Here is a 16,613-nt window from a genome sequence, read left to right as displayed (position 1 = left end):
CCAGGTGGCTTCGTCTCCCGGGGCAGTGTGGGTTTCTTGCAGGAAGCACACCGCATACCTCCCGTCCCGAAGGACCGAGAGGGTCTGGAATCTGCGCTGTGACTCCCTGCTGCCGTTGATGTTGAGGCTGGCTATAGTAGTCTCCATGTCGGAAGCGTTGTGCTACCACCACCAGTACACAAAAACAAATACAGTTACTGGGAGGACGAGGGAGGGGCACAGGAGTCCCTCGCCCTCACCAGGAGTGCCCCCAGGAAGTTCCTGACTCGCTTTCGCTCGTTGACGCCGAGCCCAGGCGCCTGGTGAGCAGCGTGGGCCGACCAATAAACTTTCTCAAAAGAGCTCCAGCGGTCGAGCGCCAGTTGGGCTCTATCCCGGCGACCTCGAGTTTCCTCGACAAATTCCCGGAGTTCCTCGAGGGGGATGAGGGGGAGACCGGCGGGGGGCACCTGGGACTCAAAAACGTCACTGCAGACGGAGTCCGCGTCGTCCCCGGTGTCCGCCACCGACCCCGAACCCTCCTCCGGGAGGTCGCCCTCGGTCGCCGACCCCTCCCCCACAGAGAGGATGGGGGCTGGTCCGGCGCCGCCAACCGGCCTCGAACCCCCGGCGACCCCACCCCCAGGGTCACCGGCGGTACCTTCCTCGGCGCACCCCGTCCCGGAGCGCCCCGAGTTCGGGTCGTCGGGCGGCGGAGGCTCGGGGCCCCGCTCTCCTCCCGACACCGGGACGCCTGGCTCCTCGGGGAAAAGGTCATCCCCCAGGAAAAGGTCGTCCCCCAGGGCCAAGGCACCCGGAAAAACAGTCTGGGAGGGAGGAGCGGGGATAACACCTACCTCCCCTCCGCCGCTCGGTGACCCAGTAAAGGGTCCATTGTCATCACCCGCACCGCGGCCCTCGTGGTTGTCAAAGTCCCCCCCAGGGGCCAGTGGAGTCGAGGCAGCAGGAAGCCCTGCTGCAGCCCCTGGGGGCTTCGGCAGGTCAGGCCGCGGTGCGGGATCGTCGGAGGGTCCCGTGGGCCCGTCCCCTGGAGAGGGGCAGCGCCGCCGGCGTGCTGCAGGACTGTCTCTCCCCTCCAAGGGCCAGCCCCTCTTCCCCAGAGAGACAGGGGGGGATTTATGGGCCTTTCCCTCCCCGCCCGCCTCGGTGGTCATGGGGCTTGAGGCCCCTCCCCCCAGCCTTTCCCGGAATACGATTGGCTGGGGGAAGGCAGGGGGCGTGGCCAGGGCGGGGAGGGTCAGCCGTGTCACTTCCTGCCCCGCCCCTGGTTTATCAGGTGATGGCGGGCGGGGGCGGGGCAGGGGCCCAGTTCCCTCCCCGGGGCCTGGAGACACGGTGGCTGCGGGAGGTCGAGCAGCGGTGGTCCCCCCGAGGTTAGTGCCAGGGTGTGGCTGGGCGGGGCAGGGCTCGGGCTCGGGCTCCCCGGGGCCAGGTGTTGCAGTGCCCGGGGCGGGCGTCGCAGCCCCAGGGGTATCTCCATCGGGGCGGGGGGTAGATGTGGGGTCAGGGTCGGGTACGGGTTCGGGGGTTTGGGGGTCAGGGTTCCCGCGCCGGGGCGACGCTGGCACGGCCGCAGGGGCATTGTCGTGCCGAGGCGGGGCAGGTCGTGGGCTGGGTGTCGGGGATGGGGATAGGGTGGTCTCCCCGTGGGCGGGCCTGACGCGACGCGTCTTCCCGAGCGCCTTCCGGCCGGCTGGACGCTCACCCCCCTCCCTGCCGGAGGCTGGAGGATCAGAAGCCTCCGGCTCAGGCTCCGGTGCCGGGGCCTGTGGTGTTGACTTTGGGGGAGGGGGAGTGGGTGCGGCGGCACCACCGTCAGCCGTTGGCGAGGGCTGGGCGGCCTTCTGGGTGGGGCAGTTTCTCCTGATGTGCCCCACCTCGCGGCACAGGTGGCACCGCACGCCGTCCGCCGCCCAGAAGGCGCGGTAGGCCGCGCCCTCGTGGAGGAGGGTAAAGGAGCCCTCCGTGACCTCCTCCCGGGCCAGGCAAATAAACACCTGGCGTCGGAAGGAGTAGATGTGCCGAAGGGCGGGGTCCTTCAGACCGAGCAGGAGCGGCTGGATCCCTGACCGGATTTCCCCCAAGGTGGTGAGGTGGGGGAGAAGGAGCTCGCTGGCAATAAAGGGCGGGACGTTGGAGATCACGACCCTCTGGGCCGTAACCTCCAGAGGGTCGACGGGCAAATGTGTCCCGCCCACAGTGAGCCCCCTCTCCACGGCCAGGTGGACCGCCTGCTCGGTCTTCAGGAAAAATACGGCCTTCCCGTACATCCGGGCCGCAGCGACGATGGCCAGTGGGCCGACCACACTAGCCATGGCCTTGCTGCAGGCCTCGATGGTCATATTGGGGTGGGGATAGGCCTTGACCCCCAGGCGTTTCGTCAGGTGCCTGAAGGGGGTGTGGTTTGCAGCCGGGGCTGGGCCAGCCGAGCCTAAGGCAGCGGCTACCCCGGCGTAGGTGCGGCTGGGCCCCGCGACCTTCGGGCTCGCCATCCTCTGCCGCCGGGTGGTGGAGGTTGCTGGGGGGGTCCCAGGCAACGACTGTGGAGACCTGCCTCAGGTGGCAACAGCGGTGGAGGCAGGCCTCAGGCGAGTCCCAGGTAGGCCCTCGGTCGCAGCGGTGTGGGGCAGACCTGTTGGGGAAGGTCCCCAAGGCAAGTCCCAGGCAGCCCCAAAATTGAGTCCCAGGCAGCAGACGTAGAGGCAGGCCTCAGGCAACAGGAGTGGTGGAAAGCAGGCCTCCGGCAAGTCCTGGGCAGGCCCTCGGTCGCAGCAGTTGTAGGGGGCAGGCCTGTCGGGGAGGGTCCCCAAGGCAAGTCCCCGGCAGCGGTGGCGGAAGGCAGGCCTCTGGCAAGTCCCGGGCAGTTCCTCCAGTCACAGCAGTGGTGGGGGGGGGGGGGCAGCCTGTTGGGGAGGATCCCCAAGGAAAGTCCCAGGCAGCCCCAAAATCGAGCCCAAGGCAGCAGCGGTGGAGGTAGGCCTCAGGCAACAGCAACAGTGGTGGTGGAGGTCCCGGGGAGGGGCCCCCAAGGCGAGTCCCAGGCAGCGCTGGTGGAGGCAGGCCTCGGGCAGCAGCAGCAGTGGAGGCGGGCCTCTTCTCAGGCCACAACAGCAGCAGTGGTGGAGGTCCTGGGGAGGGGCCCCCAAGGCGAGTCCCAGGCAGTGATGGTGGAGGTAGGCCTCGGGCAGCAGCAGCAGTGGAGGCAGGCCTCTTCTCAGGCCACAACAGCAGCAGTGGTGGTGGAGGTCCTGGGGAGGGGCCCCAAGGCAAGCCCCAGGCAGCAGCAGGGAGGCAGGCCCCAAGCAGCAACAGGGAGAGTCCTCGTATGTGTTCACACAGAGAGAGTCACAGTCCTACACTGATCTGATATCTCCACACAATGGGGGGAAAACACCCGAGTGGCCAGTGACAAGCACTGCCCTTCAAACCACAGGGCAATGCTGTGTGAGCAAAACAGTGAAGGGGAGGGTAGGGACTAAATCAAAATAGAGTTGGAAAAACTACAGTTTATTTATTTTTTTTTTTTACTTTTTTGTTCTAAAAACAAACAAACAAAGGAAGGCAATGTCTCCAGTTAAGCGAACTTCTCCCCACAGCACACTGACTGTGACCAGCCAGCTTGGAGTCAGTGCACTTGACCTGAGGAGATTAAAAGTCTCTTAGTAGTTTTTTTTTCTTTCTTTTTTTTAAGGAAACACTCAAGTGGCAAAAAACTACAGTTTATATCTGTCAGCTAGGGTTCCCTGATTGGACTAGATTAACAACCTCAATCCAGATCCTATGAGGTCCACCTGACTGACCTCGTTACAATCACTGCACCTCCCACATTCTCACCTACATCTTTCATGAATATCAAAACCATAAGGGACCAAGCACTGATCCCTGTCGTACACCACTGCACACCAGGCACAGTCACATAAACAGCCTTCTACCGATGTCCTCGGTCTCCTGCCATGATTTAATTTGGATCTAACTTACCAAGCTCCCAGGATCCCATGAGCTTTGGCCTTCTCTATCAGTTGCCAATGTGGGACCTTGTCAAAGGCCTTGCTGAAATCTAAGTAAAGTACATCTAGATACTTTATTAACTCCATGGAAATTTCCAGCAGATTTGTTCACTTTTTTTCCAGCAGTTTTCCGACTACTGATTTTTGACTCACTGGTCTATAGTTTCCTGGTCTATGTCTACCACTCTTCCTGTAAAGTGGAACCACATTAGTTGTCCTTCAGTCCTCTGGCACCTTCCTTGTGGTACAGTGATGATTTAGAAATCTGGGTCAAGGCCCCTGTAATTTCCTCCCTTGTGTCTTTCAGCATGGAATACAACTCCTCTGGAGCTCAGGATTTGTCCACTTTTAAGTACTCCAAAGTAATAACTTCTCAATCACTACATCAAACTGCTGAAGAACATCGCAGACCATCTTCCTGAATTCTGTACTTAGATCCTCTTTGTCTCATGCAAAGACAGAAGTGAAGTATGTTTGTTTGACATTCTAAAATCTGCCTTCCCAATTCAAATACCATCTTTTATGCAGATGATATTTCTCCTTTTCCATAATAAGCTTACAGTGTTGTGGTCACTATCACTAAAATGCTTTCCCAATATTGAGCACCTGTCCAGCTTCATTCCCCAGAATTCAGTTCAGCACTGCACCATCCCTTGTTGGACCATCTACAGTTTGATTTAAAAAGCTCTCCTGAAAACCTTTCTGGTATGTATGTGTCCATTTACATGTATAAATCCTGAAATCAAAATTTGGATGATTCAAAACTTCAACAGTGAGGAGAAGACTGCAGAAATCATAAAATCTCTGCAATGTGGAAGCAGGTCATTTGGAGTCCACATTGACCTTCTGCAGGCCATCCCACCCAGATCCAGACATATTCCATAAACTCTCATTTCTCACGGCTAATCCACCTAGCCTGCACATCTCTGGATACTATGGAAAATTTAGCATGGCCAATACAACTAACCTTCACATCTTTGGACTGTGGGAGGAAACCCATGGGGAGAATGTGCAAACTCCACACTTGAATCAAACCTAGGTCCCTAGCCCTGTGAGGCAGCAGTGCTAACCACTGAGCCACCATGCCTCCCTAATAGGAAAATTAAATTGGCAGATGAAATTCAATGTGAAATGATGCATTTGGTTGGAAGATAGTGTAGGGGGACGAGTTGAGAATAGTTCACACGTCGGCGCAACATCGAGGGCCAAAGGGCCTGTTCTGCGCTGTATTGTTCTAAGAGTGAACACAAATTAAATTATCTAAAGTGGATTCATGAATAGAAAGACTTGGGTGTGTTTACAAACAAATTTTTGAAGTCAGCAGAAGAATCTGAGCTTGGTCAAATTTGGTACAATGGATGAAGGTATTTTATTACGTGGAGAGATTGGCTTGATGTGTTTAGAGAGGAAAAGGTTAAATGGAGCATTGATGGATGTGTTCAAAACCAGGAAGAATCTTGATCAACTGAATAAGGAGAAGCTGGTTCCAGTGATAGGAGAGTCAGTAACAAGAGAAGACAGGTTTAGAATAATTGACAAATGAACCAAATGTGCAATGAGGAGAATTTAAATTAGGCAGGGAGTTGTTGTGATGTCTGAAAATCCAAAAGATAATACATAAATGCTTGAAATTTTGCAGAGTTATAGGGAAAGAGAAAAACTAGATGGCATTTCTAAGAGTTGACACGGGCTCGATGGACTGAATAGCCTCTTCCTCTGCTGTGTCATTCTATGATGTTAAGGTAAACCCTCCGTATTTTCCTGACCTAAGATACAAAATGTGAAGTTTGATTGGAATAAAGCAGGGACTGTTAACAAAATCCCAATGACAGGTTGAGATATGATTACCTGATATTAAATCTCGATCCATCTAACCAGAGAGGTTCTAAAAATTGGAGAATCTGAGGGAAAGACTGTGCCTACTCGTACTCTACAAAGATCCAGAATCAACCCTTCACCAGCATAATCTACCTAGTGACTGATGACTCCTCTTTCTGATTGGCTGTGTGGTTATAAGGGAGGCTGTGTGGTTGTCACCATAATGTTCATATCCTATGCTGGTATCGATCAGACAGTACCATGTGGATAAAAGGTAAAAACAATGACCGCAGATGCTCGAAACCAGATTCTGGATTAGTGGTGCTGGAAGAGCACAGCAGTTCAGGCAGCATCCGAGGAGCAGCGAAATCGACGTTTCAAACGTCGATTTTACTGCTCCTCTGATGCTGCCTGAACTGCTGTGCTCTTCCAGCACCACTAATCCAGTACTATGTGGAATCAGTTTCACCTTCAGACAGACGGGGACTTTCCAAATGTGCGCGCCACACACACCTGCTCGACGAGACACTAAATAAACCTAAAGAGTCGGTGTCAACACTCAATCCAGTCTCAGGAACAGGGACTTTCCACCAAAACCGGGAATTACCAGCGACGCATAACTTCCCTCCCCCAACACGAAACAAACCATATTTACCTGCTGTCACCAAAGAAAGTCAATGACATTTCTCATTCTATTCCAAGGAGAGGGAATTCCCACGCATGTTCTTGGGACGGGGCATTTTTGGAAATGTCAGCATTTCTTGTCTATCCACAATTGCCCTTGAGTTATTGAATAGTATAGAGCAAATAAGGTCATTTGACCCATCAAGATTGTGTCAACTCATTCAAAGAGCAATCCATTTATTCCCAATCACCTCTTTCCCTAAATCCCTACAATACTTTTGGCTATCTCTAATTGTCCAATTGCTGTTTGAGGGGTTTTGTTGAATCTGGATCCACCATCTTACCAGACAAGTGTATTCTAAAACCTAAGCATACATTGTAACAAAAATGTTTTTTTTGTTGTGAGCATGAATCCAACCATTCTAGTAAATCTATTCTCCACTATCTCCAAACCTCCTCATCCTTCCTAAAATTTGACCCCAAACATTTCACTCAATATTCCAGCTGCGGATGTGATGATGAACTTGTACCATTGCAGTCAGTCTAGTGAAAATCCATCTCAGATATTTTTGAAACATATTGATTTTGACATGTGGGCAACTCGGAGGTAATGTGCTCACAGCCTTTGTCTTTGTAGAGGTAGAGGTTAAGGTTTTGGATAGTACTGTTTAAAGAATCTTGTATTCTAACAGATGAAAGGCTTAACAGACAATCAATTTTTCAATGTATAATTTCAGTTACATCACACTGTAAATTTTTGCTATAAATTCTGTGTTACGATCAAGCCCTCCACTATAACCTGGTGTTGTGTGATTTTTAACTTTGTACACCCGAGTCCAACACCGGCATCTCCAAATCATAAGGAATCTTGGTGTGTTAGTTTTGCATCCTGTCGATGGTAACAATGCTGACATTTAATCTCCATTGTAGCAAGAGTGGAAACTTTACAAACAAAAATTGTATTAATGTAACATCTTTCATACCTTCAGGACACTGCAAAGTACTTAGCAGACAATTAAGTATTTTGGAAATGTAATTGCTGTTATTATGTAGGAAATGCAGCAGCCAGTTTGGGTGCAATTTGTTCCCCAAGACAACAGTGAGTCTCCTATTTTTGTGATGTTGGCTGAGGGATAAATATTGGCCAGCAACACAGACGTAACCCCTATTAATAAGATGTAGCACCAGAGAGAGCAGACAGACCCTTGGTTTAATATCTCTTCTGAACTATGATTTGGAGATACCAGTGTTGGACTGGGGTGTACAAAGTTAAAAATCACACAACACCAGGTTATAGTCCAACAGGTTTAATTGGAAGCACACTAGCTTTCAGAGCAACGCTCCTTCATCAGGTGATAGTGGAGGGCTCAATCGTAACACAGGATTTATAGCAAAAATTTACAGTGTGATGTAACTGAAATTATACAATGAAAAATTGATTGTTAAGTCTTTCATCTGTTAGAATACAGTGATGGTTTCACTTCTTTCATGTGTAAATCACAAAACCTTTTTTAAAAGTTGCATTCTCGGGTTAGCTGTTAACAATGGTGATAGCTAGACAATATGTTGAAGGTGTTAGCCCCCTGTGTTCTCTGTCTATGACCTGATGTTTAGATTGATTCTAATCTGAAAAGTGAAATAACTGAGTTTTACATAAATTCATGTAGTTTTTGAGCTCAGAGTTCTACATGAGTGCATGCAGTTTTTGAGCAAAGTACAATGTAACTCTGCAAGTACAAATTCACCCCACAAGATATATGTGTGCATGTGGGTCTTTGTCTCTCTGTGTCTGTCTGTGTGTCTGTCTGGGGTGGGGGTTGTGAGTGTGAGAAAATGTGTGTGTGTGTGTGTGTGTGTGTGTAGTGAGTGCAGAGTGCCTTAAGTCTGTGAGGGGGTGCATGTGTGAGTGTGGGAGTATGTGTGTCTATAAGGGTGTGTGGGTGTCTGTGTGTATCTGTGTCCATGTGCATGTGAGAGTATGTGTGTGTAGGAGTATCTGTGTGTATGTATAGTGCAATGGTGATCACCTGTAATGTGACATGAACCCAATGGTCCCAGTTGAGGCCCTCCCTATGGGTACCGAACTTAGCTATCAGCCTCTGCTCGGCCACTTTTCTCTGCTGCCTGTCCTGAAGTCCACCTTGGAAGATGGTCACCTGAAGGTCCAAGGCTGAATGTCCTGGACCACTGAAGTGTTCCCCAACTGGGAGGGAACCCTCCTGTCTGTTGATTGTTGTGCGGTGCCCATTCATCCGTTGTCGTAGCCTTTGCTCGGTTTCCCCAATGTACCATGCCTCCGGGCATCCTTGCCTGCAACGTATAAATAGACAATGTTGGCTGAGTCACATGAATACCTGCCATGTACAAGGTGGGAGGTGTCCCCACGCATAATGGTGGTATCTATGTCCACACTCTGACATGTCTTGCAGCGTTGTATGGAGGGGTTGTATGGAGTTGTCCTGAGAGCCGGGCAGTTTGCTACGAACAATGATCTGTTTGAGGTTTGGCGGTTGTTTAAAGGCAAGTAGTGGAGGTGTGGGGAAGGTCTTGGTGAGGTGCTCATCCTCATTGATAATGTGTTGCAGGTCGCAAAGAACATGGCGTAATTTTTCAGCCCCTGGGAAGTACTGAACAACGAATGGTACCCTGTCAGTTGCAGCACGTGTCTGTCTCCTGAGGAGGTCATTATGGTTCCTTCCTAGGTGTTTTATATGTGTTTAATATAAAGGAGTAAAGGGGTAACTAGGGAAAGCGTAGGTCCACTTAGGGACAAAGGAGGGAATTGATGCGTAGAGCAGAAGGAAGTGGGTGATTTCTTAATGAATACTTTGCATGGGGCAGGACATGGTGGATGGTGAGTCTTGGGAGGAGGAATATTGATATTCTGGAGCATGTCAATATGAAAAAAGGAAGAGGTATTGTGTGTTTCAAAATGAATTAAGGCGGACAAGTCCCCAGGACCTGATGGGAACAGTCCCAGAATGCTGAGGGAGGAAATTGAGGAAATTGCTGGGACCTTGTGTGAAATCTCTGTATCTTCTTTAATCACAGGAGAGGTCCCAGAGGACTAGAAATTGGCTAATGTTGTTCCTTTGTTTAAGAAGGACAAAAAGGATAATCAAAGAAATTACAGAGCCAGTGAGGCTGACATCAATGCAGGGAAATTATTAGAGAAGATTTTTAATAATAGGATTTACTCATATTTGGAAAAATATGGACTTACTAGCGACTGGCAACATTGCTTTGTGCAGGCAAGGTCATTTTTGAGAAGTGACAAACATAATAAATGAGGGCAGAGAAGTGGATGTTGTCCATATGGACTTCACAAGGCTTTTGACAAGGCCCCTCATGGCAAGCTGTTACAGAACGTAAAATCAAATGGTATCTGTGGTTAGCTGGTAAGATGATACAGAACTAGCTTATAGAAGACAGAGAGTAGCGATGGAAGGATGACTGGAGATCTGTGACCAGCGGTGTTCCTCAGGGATCAATGCTGGGACCCCTGTTGTAGTATATTTTGATGATTAGGATAAGAATGTATGTGGTCTGATTAGTAAATTTGCTGACAATAGAAAGTTTGGGGGAGCTGAGGATGCGGCAGTATACAGATGGGCTGGAGACTAAGGCTGGAGAAATGGTAGATAGAATTTAATTATGCAAGTTTATACATTTTGGAAGATCTAATGCAGGAGGAAGCATACAGTAACAGTAGCATCAACATAGTGAAGGATCTAGGCATACAGGTCGACAGTTCCCTGAAAGTGGCAAAAGGTGGTCAAGAAGACACATAGTATGCTTGCTTTCTTTGGTCAGGGCATAGAGCATAAATATTGGCAAGTTATATTGTAGATGTAGAGAACTTTAGTAAGGCCATATCTGGAATATTGTGTACAGTTTTGTTTGCCATAGTACAATAATGATGTGGAGGCTTTGGAGAGGATACAGAAACAGTTTACCTGAATGTTGCCTGATTGGAGGATATTAGCTATATGGAGAGATTTGACAAACTTGGTTTGCTTTCACATGAATGCCGAAGGATGAGGTAAAACCTGATAAAATTTACAAAATTTTATATGGATAGAATGCATAATCAGAGTCTTTTTTTCCAGGATAGAAATGTCAATTACTAGGGGACATAAGTTTAAGTGAAAAGGCGGTTAGTGCAAAGGAGAGGTGAAAAGCACATTTGTTTTACACAGAGGGCGGTAAGTGCCTGAATGCGTTGCCAGTACAGGCGGATATAATAGCAAAGTTTAACAGATATATGAATAGGAAGGGAATAAAGGGACACAGACTATGTAGAGGCAAAAACTGTATATCTAAGAAAGGCATCATGTATTGGCGCAATCTTGGTGGGCTGAAGGATCTGTTGTGTACTGTTCTTTATCCTTTGAAAAACAGCATCCCTAACAGTGCTGCACTTCCACAGTATAACTCCTCTTCAAGTGCAATACTCCCTTCGTCCAGACATTCTGACAATGTAGCTTTGAATTTGCCAGGCCTCCTTAGACAGTGCATTTCAAAGCAATGACCACTTCCATCATGAAGACATGGATAGTTTGTGCATAGGAATACCATCACCACCTGAAAGATCTCCTCCAAGCCACTCACAATACTGACTTTGAAATATATTGCTGTTTCTTCAGTCTTGCTGGGTCAAAATCCTGAATTCCCTCTTGAACGGAATTGTAGATGTACCTACAGCACATGGACTGCAGTGGTTCAATAAGGCTGCAAGGCCAATTTCTCATGAGTGAAAAGATATTCCCTCAGTACTGACTCTCTGACAGTGCAGCACCTCCGCAGTACTGACCCTCTGACAGTGTGGTACTCCCTCAGTACTGACCCTCTGACAGTGTGGCACTCCCTCAGTACTGACTGACACTGTAGCAATCCATCAGTATTGAGTCTCTGACAGTGAAGCACTCCCTCAGTACTGATTCTCTGACATACAGCACTTCTTCAATACTGTATGGCTGTGTCAGTCTGGATCATTTTTCTCTGGAATTGGACGTGAACCTGGCACCTTCTGATTTCATTTAAATCTGTCTTAATATGTACATCTTTGACATCTTATCTGGTTCAGAGCCATATTTGCTTTTTTTAAATTCTCCTGTTTCATGCCTTCATAAGATCATAAGAATTTGGTGCAGGACTAGGCCTTTTAGCCCATTGAGCCTGTTATGCCATCCAACAAGATCATGGCTGATCTGATTTTGTCCCTACCTTCACTTTGCTGCCTGCACACTCCACAGCACCACCATAGCCCTCGACCCCTTATTGATCAAGAATCTGTCAGACTCAGCTTTGAATACATTCAATATTCACTGCTCTCTGTGGAAGAAAATTCCAAAGACAAAAGATCCTGAGATGATTTGTTATATTAAATACAATATATAAATTACTGGTGGAATTTTGGAAGTGTGAGTGTCACTAGTGATCTAGATTAGTTGCGGCAGATATTGAAGAAAGCAAATGCAAATTTAGTGATTGGGTGCTGAAAAAATAATAGGGACATCAGAAGGCACACTGAGCCTATTTGATGTTCAACTTTCAAGAAGGAGCACAGGGCTGATCATTCTGGGCATTACTTTCACACCAACCTTCCCCAGCAACTGATGACACCCATTGGAAACTGTCAGTTCATTAGTCAGTCCCAGTTAAATATTACTTCATATCCAATTTGATTAAACTCCATTTCTGATTCAGTTCAAACCTCTGTTCAATGTTCATGTGGATCAGTAACAATGAATGGGAGCCAGGGACTTTCACATTAAACTTCCCCAACATCAGAAAGCTATTCTAAGCTCCTACCTGTCCATCACTAAACTTCTGGATCTCACAGCAAGTACTCACTAAATGAAAAAATTAGACTGCAGTTATTGTATCTAACACCAGTTATGACAGATATTAGTCTCAGGTGGCATGCACAGTTCTTTAACTGACAAACTCAAATGCTTCATTATTTCTAACAGTGTAATGAACCTCAGTCATTGCAGAACTGTTTCAACCTGGGCAATCTAAATGAAATGTTATAACATGAACTCAAGTCAAAAAGAATACCACTAAAATGTAAAGGCCAAACAAGTGTATAGACACCAATCCTTTTCTAACTATTAAAGATAAAGCTACCATACTACAGGGCTACTGAGATAACTGGTGGTAGTTTAATCTGAGTATCCCTATGCCTCAGTTGAGGGGTGCTGTTGAGAAGGAGAATTGAACCCATGCTCTTGGTGTAACTGTGCACAGCATATTAGCTGTCCAACCAGCTGAGCTAACTGTCTCACCAGCACCAACCCTGCCCCCCTTAGAATTACTATCCAATCAATTAAACAGCAAAGGAGAATATCACCAAACAAACAAAAACAGAAAATGCTGATGTTCTGAAGAAATCTTATGGGCAGATTTAGTAAAGTCTTTGACAATGTTCCAATGGACTAATTAATAATGTTAGATCACACGGGATTAAGGGTGAGCTGCCAAATGGATACAACATTGTATCAGCTAAAATTAGCTAAATGACAGGAGACAGACAGTGGTGGTGGATAGTTGTTTTTCGGTCTGGAAGCTTGTTATCAGTGGTGTTCCACAGTGATCGGTGCTGGGTCCACTTTTGTTTGTCATCTATATAAATGATTTAGATAAGAATATAGAAAGCATGGTTAGTATGTTTGCGGATAAAACCAATATTGGTGATATAGTGGACAGTAATCTAAGATTACATATGGCTTTTGATCAACTGAGTCAATGGGCTGAAGAATGGCAAATGAGTTTAATTTGGATAAATATGAGGTATTGCTTTTTGATAAAACAAACAAAGACAAGACTATATGATTAAACCTCCTACAAAGAGTGTTGTGCAGTGTTATAGAACAGAGAGATATAAGGGTTCACAATGCTTTGAAGTTTGCATCACATATGGATGGGGTGGTTGAAAAGGTGTTTGCATGCTTGACTTCATAGCTCAAGATCTTTGACTACAGGAGTTCAGACATTATGTTGAGGTTCAACAGGACATTAGTGAAGCCTCTTCTGAAGTAATATGCTCATTCTGGTCGCCCTGTTATAGGAAGAATATGATTAAGCTGGAGAGGATTCAGAAGACATTTACTAGAATGTTGCTAGGTTTTGGTTATAAGGAGACGTGAGATAGGTTGGGACTTCTTTCATGTGACTGTAGGAGGTTGAGAGGTGACCTTATGAAGGTTTATAAAATCATGAGAGGTATAAATAAGGTGAATGGAAGGTGTCTTTTCCTTAGGGGATTTCAAGACTAGGAGGCATTTTTTTAAGGTGAGGAGAAAGATTTTAAAAATACATGAGGGCCAGCTTATTTTACACAGAGTGGTTCATGTGTGGAATGAACTTAGTCATAGAGTTGTGCAGAATGGAAACAGATCTTTCGGTCCAACTTATTCATGCCAACCAAATATCCTAAGTTAATCTTATCCCATTTGCCAGCATTTGGCCCATATCCCTCCAAACCCTTCCTATTCGTGTACCCATCCAATGCCATTTAAATGTTGTAATTGTACCAGCCTCCACCACTTCCTGTGGCGCTCATTCCATGCATACACCACTCTCTATGTGAAAGCATTGCCCCTTAGGTCCCTTTTAAATCTTTCCCCTCTCACCCTAAACCTAGTCCCTGTAGTTCTGACACCCCCACCCCAGGAAAAGACCTTGTGTATTTACCCTACATGATTTTATAAACCTACATAAGGTCACCCTTTAGCTTCCAATCCTCCAGGGAAAATAACCCCAGCCTATTCAGCCTCTCCCTGTAGTTCAAACCCTCCAACCCTGGAAACATCCCCATTTCTCCCTTGGTGGAATTGTTCCCTATCCAGTCTGTCCCCCTTGTGGAGATGTTTCGATATTGGCCTGTGATGGGATAGCCCACTTGTACCTGGAGTTATTGCCCATCTCCATGCAAATGTGTTTCACTGAAGTGTTCCACTTGAGCTAAGCTCAGAGAACTGTATCAGTAACTCATCCTACGGAAATTCATGTAGATACTTCTTCATAAACATCATTGTGAAAATATGAATTCATTGAGAGTTCTCTTAGCAACATATGTGTTCTGCTGATCCTGTTGGTTGATGGTGTAGCTGACTGAGCTCATCTCCAATGCGATTGGTCAGGTGCACAAACAGAAGTATTTGTGTTACCTTTGTCTGGTTTAACACACAGTTAGCATGTACTGGATCAGTGGTGCTGGAAGAGCACAGCAGTTCAGGCAGCATCCAACGAGCAGCGAAATCGACATTTCGGGCAAAAGCCCTTCAACAGGAATAAAGGCAGTGAGCCTGAAGCATGGAGAGATAAGCTAGAGGAGGGTGGGGGTGGGGAGAGAGTAGCATAGAGTCTTGTAGAGAGAGGAGGAAAACTTCTTCAAGGCAGGCACTTGTAGAGAGAGGACCCCACCCTCCTCTAGCTTATCTCTCCATGCTTCAGGCTCACTGCCTTTATTCCTGATGAAGGGCTTTTGCCCGAAACATCGATTTCGCTGCTCGTTGGATGCTGCCTGAACTGCTGTGCTCTTCCAGCACCACTAATCCAGTATTTGCTTTCCAGCATCTGCAGTCATTGTTTTTACCACACATGGACTGTCTACCAATGCTGACACATACAACACATAAATTCTTATTTTTGATTCAGTTTTGATTCAAACAATATTGAAATATTTTTCTTTTTCACCCATTGAACTCACTTGTTAGTGGTGGTAAAGACACAAGATGGAGTCCAGATGATACCTTGAGCCAGAATTATTTATTTTTGTAAAGGCAAACTGATATGTGACAGGTTACAGCATGTTACACAGTGAACGAGCCAACGTTTTGAGTGCTCCCTTCATCAGGTATGAGGCTTGTGGGCCAAGGGGGCTGAGAGATAGATGGGAGGGGGTGGGGCTGGGGGAAAGGTAGCTGGGAATGTGATAGGTAAATGCAGGTGAGGATGAAAGTGATAGATCAGAGAGAAGGGCGAAGCAGATAGATGGGAAGGAAGATTGACAGAATCGTTCAAGAGGGCAGTGCCGAGTTGGAAGGTTGGGACTGGAATAAGGTCGGGCGGGGGTAGGAAATATGAAGAAACGGGTGAAATCCACATTGATCCTGTGCGGTTGCAGGGCCCCAAGGCGGATGATGAGGTGTTCTTCCTGCAGGCGTCAGGTGGTTAGGGTCTGGTGATGGAGGAAGCCCAGGACCTGCATGTCCTTGGTGGAGTGGGAGTGGGAGTTGAAGTGTCAGTGGGGTTGGTTATTGCAGGTATCCCAGAGATGTTATCTGAAACAATCCACAAGTTGGCATCCTGTCTGCCCAATGTAGCAGACCTTATCTTCAGCATCTGCAGTCCTCACTTTCTCCTAGTTGATTATAACCTTACTGCGAAGGCTCTTCCAAGGATGCCTACCTTGAAGAAGTTTTCCTCCTCCCTCTCCAAGGACAACTTCATAGTCCAGTAACCCCGCACTGCCTGATTCTACGTCCTACCCAAAACTCATTGCCTGACTACCCCGGATGACTCACTGTCTCAGCCTGCTCCTGCCCCACAGAACTTATCTCTACATACCTTGACACCATCCTGCCTCCTTAGTCCAGGAACTCCCCACCTACATTCAGGATACCACTCACACCCTCCACCTCCTTCATGCCTTTTGTTTCCCTAGCTCCCAATGCTTTATCTTCACCATGGACATCCAGTCCCTGTACGTATCAGTCTACCATGATGAAGGCCTCCATTTCTTCCTTTCATGCTGACCGAACCAGTAAAAATTCATTCATTGGATGGAAATGCTGGCTAGGACATCAACACAGTGCTGTTAGGGAGTTCCTGTTCAGGTCCATTTAATAAGTGTGATTTTATTCACAAAGAGTATGTTATTCTTAATGATGAATTATAATTCATGTTCATTGGGTCCATTATTTAGCAGGACTGCATAGCCCTGCTCAAAAGCAAGTTATGAGAAAGGTTTGTTGCACATGTAGAAGCAATGACCTGATTGGTGATAAATATGATGGAATTCATGCTCATATGTCATATCCATATCCATACGTGTTTGGGCTTCCTAAGAAATGCAGATGTCCTTTTATGTTCAATCTTCTCTCTGACTGGTTCTGCATGCATTGGCCAAATGGTTAAGCAAGTTACTTCAACTAG

Source organism: Chiloscyllium punctatum, chromosome 30 (assembly GCF_047496795.1).
Source record: "Chiloscyllium punctatum isolate Juve2018m chromosome 30, sChiPun1.3, whole genome shotgun sequence".
Classification (NCBI taxonomy): domain Eukaryota; kingdom Metazoa; phylum Chordata; class Chondrichthyes; order Orectolobiformes; family Hemiscylliidae; genus Chiloscyllium; species Chiloscyllium punctatum.
Note: the sequence above shows the minus strand (reverse complement) of the source record.